Here is a 10,549-nt window from a genome sequence, read left to right as displayed (position 1 = left end):
AGAGAGAGAGAGAGAGAGAGAGAGAGAGAGAGAGAGAGAGAGAGAGAGAGAGAGAGAGAAAAGAAATGAGAGGGAGGAAGGGAAAGAGAGAAAAAAGGAGAGAGGGAGGGAAGGAAAGAGAGAGAGAGGGAGAGAGAGAGGGAAGGAGGGAGGAGAGAACACACACACACACACACACACACACACACACACACAGTCATTCAACCTCACCTTTAAAGCCTCCAGTAAAGAAGAAGTTCATTTAGGTAAACAACCTGGACCATTTCTGAAGCGCTCTCTTGTTAGAGAGTTTGTCCTGTCATCATGCCATCAGGGACATCTTTATACAAGTCATTGGTACAGGTATCCTTCCACGCTTTCTGTGAATGCCTTAAATAGTCCACATATTCATAAACTCTGAAGAATTATGGTTAAGTAGTGTGCATTAATCTCTATTCCTTGGAATCTGGAACTAAACTAATTTACTACCCCATAGGGTTACTGTGAGGATCAAATGAGATAATGGATATACAGCATTTTGCAAGCCTTAAAGCCCCATATAAATGTCAGCTATTATTAATTTCCCCCTGCTGCTCTGAGGCAGCCATACTACCCTGCATTGAACTGTAAGATGAAATTGTCCAGTGGCCTTCAAATGTCTGTGAAACCAGACTTCTCGAAGGGGTACGTCATGGTGACGTCTCAGATAAGATATGGATTTTCCCCAGTATTTCTCAAATTCTTTTTCAAGAATCTCTGGAGGCGAATCCACTGCCTGTTGATTTATTGAGGGGTTTATCAGATATTTCTGAACTTCCCTAAAGGAATTCCAAAGGGAACCAGTGTCTGGTAGGAAAGATCTGACCTCTTTTGCATCATCCACTTCACTGCCATCCCCTCCTTCCCCCATTTTTCCCATGACACTGTAGTTTTGAGAACCTGAATCATTAACAGCCTTCTCTCAGGCCCCATTTCAACACCTTAGACTGAGAAAAAACAGGCTGAAGCCCTTTCTCTCCCTTCTGTATAGTTTCCAACAAGACACCTTTGTGGTTCTAGGTAAGGAGTTGGGGATGTCAGACACACCTAGAGAATAACCTCCAAATGGAAGAGAATTCCAAAGAAAGTGGAATCAGGGGGAGGCAGGACAACCTATGGGGAACAGGGCCACTGCCAGGAGAGAAGGGAAGCCAATACACAGCCCAATACTTGTGAAAGGAATTGCTTGTTAGCTCCCAAGAGTGCCTCTAAGTAAGCTTGATATGCGGAGACCACACATATTAAAGATGGGGGAGAAAAACACATGGACTGATGATGATTTCAAGTCCCTCCAAAGTATATGGCTGTTCATTGTAAATCTCAGGTTGTAAGAGGGGCCAGATGGCCAGCCATGTGTTTCAGATGATAAAATTAACAGGATTAATAAAAACATACCTTCCACTGGATTTTTCTTGGATTGATGCAAAACAAAATATATTTGAATCCCCTCTTTTGCAAAATCATGGGTCCTCTCCAAGTCCAAATGTCACTGCTTCTTTAAGATGTCAAAGACAGTGGTGGAGAACCTTTTAGGGGGTAGATGATGTGAGAAATGTCCTCAGGCACACATGGAGAGGGAATGGGGAGGAGTCTGGTCCCATGTCCCTCTGGCTTTCTAGTAATGAACTCTGGTGAACTCTGTGCTGGGGTGATGGTGTGTGTGCCCATAGAGAAGGCTCTGAGTAACCCCTCTGGCACACGTGCCATAGATTTACCACCATGGTCCTAAGACAACATGGTCTATTGAGTGTAGGTAGTTCTAGACTTGGAAAGAGAAAGATCTGAGGGGAAATCTTGCCTCTGCTCTGGGGTAGGGTGGGGGAGCCCTAAGCAAGTTATTGAACTTCTCATAGGCTCAGGTTCTTCTGACCAGTGGGCATAATAATACCCACCCCCTCACAGGGTTATCATAAGTCTAAAATAAGAGCCCATGTTTAGCAGACCACATAGCAATATCACCACTGGCTTTGATCACTGGCTATGGGAACCCTGGCACATCTTCTTCTTGAGCCCTTCTGGGGTCTGTAACAAGAAGTCAAGGGGACTTATGCACCCAGCCAACAAAGTTGTTAGAAGGAAAGAGCTAGAGCCACATGGGTTATTGTTTCCATCCATATTCTCTTTGTTGTTTTTTCTTTTGTCTCACTAAGCACTTCCTAGCTAGTTAATTGGAGCCTTTACAGAAGGAAGGAGATTGGTCACTGTGGAGAGGGAGCATTAAAGCCAAAGACATTTCAGAGAAGCTTCAGATTTGGGTGCTTGAGTCTCGTTTTAATAAAATGAAGCCCTTGAGCTGATGGAGATAGGAAGGCGGATGGGGACAGGAGAAGGAAGTGAAGAGCAGGTCCCCTCCCAGAAAGGGGAAGAAAAGAACTGTGATGCTGCCCAGGGCCCACCTGTTGAGGCTTCTTTTACTAAAGCAACATCTCACCCCATCTCTGACTCCTGATGGTCAGATCCAGGCCCTCCCCAGAAAGGATTTAGGAAAATAAGCCCCAGACCTTTCCCAAGCTTCTCAGCTTTACAAACAAGGAGAGAATCTTTTTGTTTGATTGAGACTTTACAAACAACATGGCAGGGGGTGGGGGATCACTGCTGTTATCTCACTTTTCTTCCTTTTAAATCCTTGCCCAGGTGCTGTTTGCAATGAATTCTCCAGGATTTAAGGTTTACTTCTGGCTTTCAGCAGGCATTGCCCAGGGCCTGGCTGCTTCTGTTGGATTGTTCACAGAGTTAGGGATTGATACAAAGGAGCTGACTGGGGTAAGTTCCCTTCCTTAGAAAAATAGAGATAATGCAGATGGAATAAAAACTATCAATAAGCACACGAAAAGGCATCCTAACTCCCTCCTGATTAGAGAAATGCAAATCAAAACAACACTGAGGTACCACCTCACAAGTAGCAGTTGTGAGTAAAATAAAATAATAAATGTTGGAGAGGTTGTGGCAAAGTTGGGACATTAATACATTCCTGGTGAAGTTGTGAATTGATCCAACCATTCTGGAGAGCAATCATACCCAAAGGGTTTTAAATGACCGCCTGACCTTTGATCCAGCCATACCACTGCTGGGTTTGTACCCCAAAGAGATTATAAGGAAAAAGGTTCATACAAAAATATATATAGCCATGCTCTTTGTGGTGACAAAAAATTGGAAAATGAAGGGATGCCCTTCGATTGGGGAATGGCTGAACACATTGTGGTATCTGTTGGTGATGGAATACTATTGTGCTGAAAGGAATAAGGAACTGGAGGAATTCCATGTGAACTAGAATGACTTCCAGGAAGTGATGCAGAGTGAAAGGAGCAGAACCAGCAGAACAGGAGAACAGAGACGGATACATAGTAGCACAATCAAATGTAATTGACTTCTTTACTAGCAACAATGCAATGATCCAGGACAACTCTGAGGGACTTAGGGAGAAAGAACAGTATCCACATCCAGAGAAAGAACTGTGGGAGTAGAAACACAGAAGAAAAACATATGATTGATCACATGGTTCGATAGGGATACAGTTAGGGTTTCGGTGTTAAAGGATCGCTCTACTGCAAATATGAATAACATGGAAATAGGTTTGAATAATGATACATGGATAACCCAGTGGAAGTGCTTGTCAGCTCCAGGAGGGGGGAGAGAAGAGGTGGTGGGGGGTAATCATGAATCATGTAACCATGGGAAATATTCTAAATAAATAAAGAAATTACTAAAAAATGTAGACATAATGGCTTAATAGATACGGAGACTTGCCACAGTCATACAGCTAGTAGATGACAAAGGCTGGATATGAGCTCAGAACATGACAGCTGAGAGAGATGGAACAAGTCCCAGAGTGTGGCATGCTCCAGCCCTTCTCCATTTAACAGACAGGACGGTTAAACTGACTCGCTGCTATTTATTTCATCCAGTGACTGAGGCTTCTGTATGTCTGACTCAGAGTAAATCCTGATCCCCAAAGTCAACAAACCCAGACCATCTTCTTGTTCATTTGTTTTGTTCCTCCTCCTCCTCCTCCTCCTTCCTTCCTTCCTTCTTCTTCCCTGGGGTTATGATGTCCATTTTACAGATAACAAAACTGATCGTAAGGGAAATGAAAAGCTCAGTGAAGGCCAGAGGTAACTCTGGAAACTGCAACTCCTCTGAAACCATATAACATACCTTTTGCAAAATTATAGTGCTGGATCTGGGTTCCAATTCAATTATCTATGAGCTGGGCCAAGACATTGATCCTCACTTGACTTCAGTTATTCCATTAGTTGAAGTCTGAGAAGATTGCACTAGATTCAACCAGCATTTATTAAGTGTCTCCTGGTGCCTGGCACTGCTAAGATTAGCTGGCCTCTAAGGTCCTTTCTTTTTTTTTTAAACCCTCACCTTCCATCTTGGAGTCAATACTGTATATTGGCTCCCAGGCAGAAGAGTGGAAAAGATAGGCAATGGGGGTCAAGTGACTTGCCCAGGGTCACACAGCTGGGAAGTGTCTGAGGCCAGATTTGAACCTAGGACCTCCCATCTCTAGGCCTGGCTCTCCATCCACTGAGCCACCCAGCTGCCCCCTTTAAGGTCCTCTCTAACCAACTCTGAATCTGACATTCTCGAGATCCTTGAAGGACAATATCAGATGTCCTTGCCCAATTGGCAGGAACCTCAGCAGCCCTCTGGACCAAACACCAATTGAAGAAAAGTCTGAGTGTATCCCCAGCTTCTGCCCGAGTGTCTCCAGAGAGAGAGCTCACTATTTCTGGAAGCAGCTTTGGGACAGCTCCTGTCATTTATTAGGAAGCTTTTCCCTCTAGAATTTATCTTTCTAATACCCAGCACAGCCCCTGCCCTCTGCCCCTTTGTGTGGGGGCTCATTCGTTCAACCAATCAACAATCTGATGAACTTCCCACTGCACAGGAAACCCTCTGCCTGGTCTGAGGGCAGCCCCAGCCATCTCCTCCGGCCAGTAGCCGAGCATGAGGCGTCTTTCTAAGGGAAGGCCATGGAGTGTCATGAATGGAGCACTGAATGCAGCATCCCCAAGATGTGGGTTTGAATTCCCAGCCCCAGAGGCTTGCTAGCAGTGTCTGAATGGGCAGGTGGTGGGCGCTCTCCCTCTCAGCTTTAGTTCTTGATCTCTTACATGTGGCTAAAAGAGCATCTACTACAAAAAGCTATAGGAAGAATCAGGTGTAGAATCCACTACTACGATGTGGTTCAATGCTGTGAAGATGTGAGCTAGTACCATTATAGTGAGAAAGAGTGCAGGATGTGGATTCTAATCCTGCATCAACTTCGCTTATTAACTCCACTTGCCCTGGCCTCAGTTTACTTATCTATAAAATGGCAAGCTTGGGTTAGATGGCCTCCAAAGCCCCATTTCCTCTAGCTGTGTGACCTTGGACACCACTTCCATTCTCTGGGCCTCCGACTTCCCACCCAGTAATAAATCTACAATCCCACGAGACGGAGTTTTCTTCCTCTCTCTGGGCATCCGATTCCTCCCCTGTAAAATGTCGGAACGAGACAAGCAGGCGTCTGCCGCCCCTTACAGCTAGTCAGTCCGTCCTCTAGAATTCCGGGACCCGATTTCGCTGGAGGCCAATGCTTGGCTCTTACTGATATTTACCAGAATCCACTGAGATACCCAGAAGAACTGGACCAGTGGCCGGGCTGGGTTCGAGATCTCGGCCTCCTACCATTTTCCCTCCAAACTCTCAAGATTCTCCACCCAGCCTGGCTTAGACTGATTGAATTACCACGGCTGAACCCACCGAGGGCACTTGGTTGAAGAAGTTCTGTTTTTACAGCAGCTCCCGATACTCTGTTTTTATTGGTTCAGCTGTTCCCCACCCCCAACCGCTTCTAGATGCGAGATGAGGGGTGCGGGGAGGACAGGACAGGGCCAGGGAGGAGACAGAAGCTAGATTCATTACTTCCAACTGGAAGGCCTTTCACAGAGGGCCTGGTTTTCTCATCTTGGGCCCACTTTAGCCCCACTCTCACCCCCTCTCCTGAGGAGGAGGAAGAGGAGGAGGAGAGGCAGAAAGGGTTAGGGGCCCCGGGCCTAGGGCTGGCTAACAGAGCCCTCTAGGCCAGGCAGCAGGACTCAGCCTTTGGGGTTCCAGAGATCTGGACTCGACCCAAACAGGCCCCAGAGGCCCCTTTTAAAGTGATCCTGCCTCCCTCGCTTCCCCCCCTGGGTCCCACAAAGTCAAGCTTTATTGACTTCAGGGAACGAAGCCCAAACTCCGGCTTTACTGCAGACTTTGAGTCAGCCCCGGTGGGGTGGACAAGCTCTCGCGTGGAGCTTTCCCGGCTAGCTGGCGGCGCAGGAAGATTCCCAGAAGGTCGTGGGGGGATGTTCAGGGAGAGAGGCTTGGGCACATTTTCTACCTGTCCTGCCCAGATCCCCACCCCCACCCCCAAGGGGAAATGATGGGCCACCTCCGGGTAATCAGCGACAGCCCTGATTTTTGTATTTTTGAGTCAGGAATCCAATGTGTAAAGGTTGTTTTTGCTCTGGAGAGCTTGGCGAGAATGGATAGCTGAGGCCTGGGTTCAAAATCTGGTTTTACTACTAATTTATAGAGTTGGCTCAGGGGATAGAGCACAGGGCCCTGAATGAGGAAGACCTGAGTTCAAGGATGACTTCAGACACTTAACTGGCTTAGTCACTTAACACTGTTTGCCTCAGTATCCTGATCTGTAAAATGAACTGCAGAAGGACATGGCAAACCAGTCCGGTATCTTTGCCAAGAAAGCCCCCGATAGGGTCATGAAGTGTCAGAAATGACCAAAAAAGAGCAGCAATTTTTCGTCTCCCACATGACGGTGTTAGGAAGAAGGATCTCTGCAAGATCTGAAGTGCCCTAGAAAGGGAAATCGCTACTATTATCTTCGTTGGCTTTTTTGAGATGGGAGAAGCCCTTCACTTCATTTGCCATCCCAGGCCAATCCCTGGCTCTTGTTTCGTGCCCTCTAAGATCATGTGCGATTTCTTGGCTCTCACTATTGACTCCTTTGGGCTGGGAGCCAAGTCAGACCTCCAGAAAGTGCCAGGATGGGACAGAGCCATGGGGCCGTTGTCTGGGTCCTTGGAAAGAACTCCCTAATCTATGGGAGTGTCTGAGGCAGATTCACACTGTCTGCCTGACTCCAAGGCAAGCTCTCTCCAGACTCTGTGGCTACCAATAAGGCGCCTGGACCAGGAGTTTCTTTTAGGTCAAGCTTGATGGTAGATTCCCAAAGCAACCACCCAGATACCCAGGCTCCCTACAAGACGAGGCTCCTCCCAACCAATGGGAAAGCCATCTCTGTAGACTTTCTTTTAGGGAAGGGGTGGGGAAGGGGGGCTGGACTTGTGATTCCACCACGTAGGGGACTCTCTGGTGAGGAAACTCTCTTCCAAAGCAAATCAGCAACTCCTCTGTAGCTTATGGCCCCAGGGAATTACCTGGGAAACTGAGAGATGTGCTGACTGCCAGGGTCCTGCAGGCATCAATCAATTAGTGCCTACATTTATTAAGTGCCCACTGTGTTCTAGACACTGCCGAATGCTGAGGATAAAAAGAAAACAAGACAATCCCTTCCCTCAAGGACGTCTAATGATCACGCTGCCAGTTTGTGCTGGAGGTAGGATTGAACCCGGGGCTTTAGGGCACAAGGTTAACCTTTGAATCTTTAATTCACAAAGCCTCTCTTTTTGCAAGTGGCAGCCTGACCCTTAACGTCCTGCCCTCCTCTTTGCCATGTTAGAGGAGGTCAAGCCTCTAGCCAGAATGTGCTCTTGCTTGCATCTGGGGCTGGTGAAAGGGTGGAGTACACACTAAATCGTGGATTCTTTTTTTTATATATACTCTTACCTTCCATCTTAGAATCAATATTGTGTACTGGTGCCAAAGCAAAAGAGCAGTAAGGGCTAGGCAATGGGAATTAAGTGACTTGTCCTGGGTCACACAGCTAGGAAGTGTCTGAGGCTAGATTTGAATGCAGGACCTTCCTCTAGGCCAGTACTTCTATCCACTATGCTACCTAGCTTCCCTCTAATCTCTGGACTTTTGAAATCCTTGGGGAACAAATGATTCTGAACAGTCACTTTTTTTTTTTTTTAGAAAGTTGAAGGTTATCCCTGAAAACGTCAGAATTTTGCTTTTTTTTCCCCCAAGGATTGTTTTCAATAATATTTTTCCAGAATTACATGTAAAAATAATTTTTAATATTAGGTTTTTTAAAATTCTAAGTTCCAAATTCCCTTATTTCTTCCCTCTTCCCCCCACCCCAGAGATGGCAAATATTTGATATGTTATCCATATTCAATAAAATGAAAAACTTATTTCCATGTTAGTCATGTTGTAGAAGACATATAAAAAACTTGAAAATAAACTGAAAATATATTCAGACTCTATCACTTCTTTCTCTGGAGGTCATAGTATTTTTCATTATGAATCCTTTAGAAATATCTTGGATCATTGTATTACTGAGAATAGCTAAGTAATTCACAATTGATTGTTGTACAATATAGCTGCTACTATGTACAATGCTCTCCTGGTTCTGCTCACTTCACTTTGCATCAGTTCATGTAAGTCTTTCAAGGATTCAGAACTTTACATCTTAATCAAAGGAGATGGTTCTAGATCACTGACCCTGAGTAGGGTGATATGGTGAAAAAGACATTGATGGAAGGATATAAAGAGTTCTTTAGAGAAGAAAAAATGGAGAAAAAAGGAAGAAAGACTATTAGAAGTCATGTGAAAGGGGGCAGCTGGGTAGCTCAGTGGATTGAAAGTCAGGCCTAGAGACGGGAGGTCCTGGGTTTAAGTCCGGCCTCAGACACTTCCCAGCTGTGTGACCCTGGGCAAGTCACTTGACCCCCATTGCCCACCCTTACCACTCTTCCACCTAGGAGGCAATACACAGTAGTTAAGGGTTTAAAAAAAAAAGCCATGTAAAAGAGTAATCCAATTCACTAACTACATAAAGGTCCACATCTGGACTAAATGGTCTCTAAGGTTCTCGACAAGGTCAAGTGGAGGCAGATCCTTTGCCCACTTCTAACATTCTCTACCCACAATACCTGGGAAGTCCATTACATTCCTTACATCACTTCCTCATTTCTCAGCTTCTACCTCTGAAGAATGAGAGAGATGACTAGATGGCATCCAACTTCTCTTCTTATTCAAGAGCTACAACCCTAAACTTATTTCATATTGTCTATTTTTATGACAATAAACTTTACAGAGGAAAGTCAGATAAGCTGCCCAGGGACAAGATTGCCCAAAAGTTACTGCAGTGTCTGCCCCAGAGCCCAAGGCATGACAGTACGGACTTGTATTTGCAAAATGTTTTCCTGACATCTTGCCTATTTTACAATATCTAGAGGTTTCAGAGGTTTGAGAACTCTCATATCAGCCAGTCTAATCTTCCCTTTCAAGGGTGAAGAAATCAAATCAGAGTTGAGATCAACCCCTTCTGCCTTCTTCCTTTTTGTCTAGTCTGAATTTCCCCGTATTTACAAGGTACCTCCCAAAACACACACCTTTATTGGATAGGCTCTGCCTGTCATTCATACTATGGTGTAGTTTTATGTGAGGTAGAGAGCACAGGATCTGGAATCAGAAAAAGGTTTGGGTTCAAATATTGCTTCTAATTCTTCCTAGAAGCATGACCTTGGGCAAGTTACTTCAGTCCTCTAAGTCTCAGTTTACTCATCACTAAAAATGAGATGATAATACAGGTGTTGCCTAACACTCATGGCTGCTATGAGGGACAATGATGGTACATAAAGCATTTTCCAAACCTTTAAGAGCTGACTCAATGCAGAGATATAATGAGGTTGGGGTAGCTGGGACTTTGCTCCAGGAGGGCAACATTTCAAGTGTATTTCTTCCTGCTAGCTATTCTTTAGGTTACTCCCTCTGGAACTGGTCCCTCCTTGCCCAAATTTTCCCACTCACCATAATGTCATTCTCTTCCTCTGCCTTCTACCTTCTTCCTCCTCCTAGAGATATCCCTGGCATGACTACATGATCAGGTTAGACTGCCTAGTGTGCACCCCATCCCCAATCATCTCATACCTTCTTCCTCCAAGGACTTGCCTGATGTGACTATATTCAACCAAAACAGACTCTTCTCTGCTCCTGTCCCACATTTATACTCCACCAACCATTTAGTCAATGAACATTTTTAAGCTCTCATTACGCATCTAGACTTAACTGAGCTAAATGTTGGGTATACAAAGAAAGGGGGAAAAAACAAATGCCTTTCCTTCTCTCAAGGGGCTCACTATTTGGTAAGGAGAAAAGATGCCCATGACTAGGAACAGACAAAGTATACAATGTAGAGAGAAGGAAGGTCATCTCAGGTGGGGGCACCACTGACAGGAGGAACTGTAAAAGGCTTCCTACAGAAGGTGGATATCTTGAGATGCATCTGGAAGTGAACCAGGGTAACTTGGAGCTAAAGGTGGGGAAAGCATTTCTGGGAGAGAGAGAGACAGACAGACAGACAGACAGACAGAGACAGAGACAGAGACAGAGAGACAGAGAGAGA

This window comes from Gracilinanus agilis, chromosome 4, assembly GCF_016433145.1.
Source record: "Gracilinanus agilis isolate LMUSP501 chromosome 4, AgileGrace, whole genome shotgun sequence".
In the NCBI taxonomy this organism is placed as follows: domain Eukaryota; kingdom Metazoa; phylum Chordata; class Mammalia; order Didelphimorphia; family Didelphidae; genus Gracilinanus; species Gracilinanus agilis.
This window is presented reverse-complemented; position numbering follows the sequence as displayed.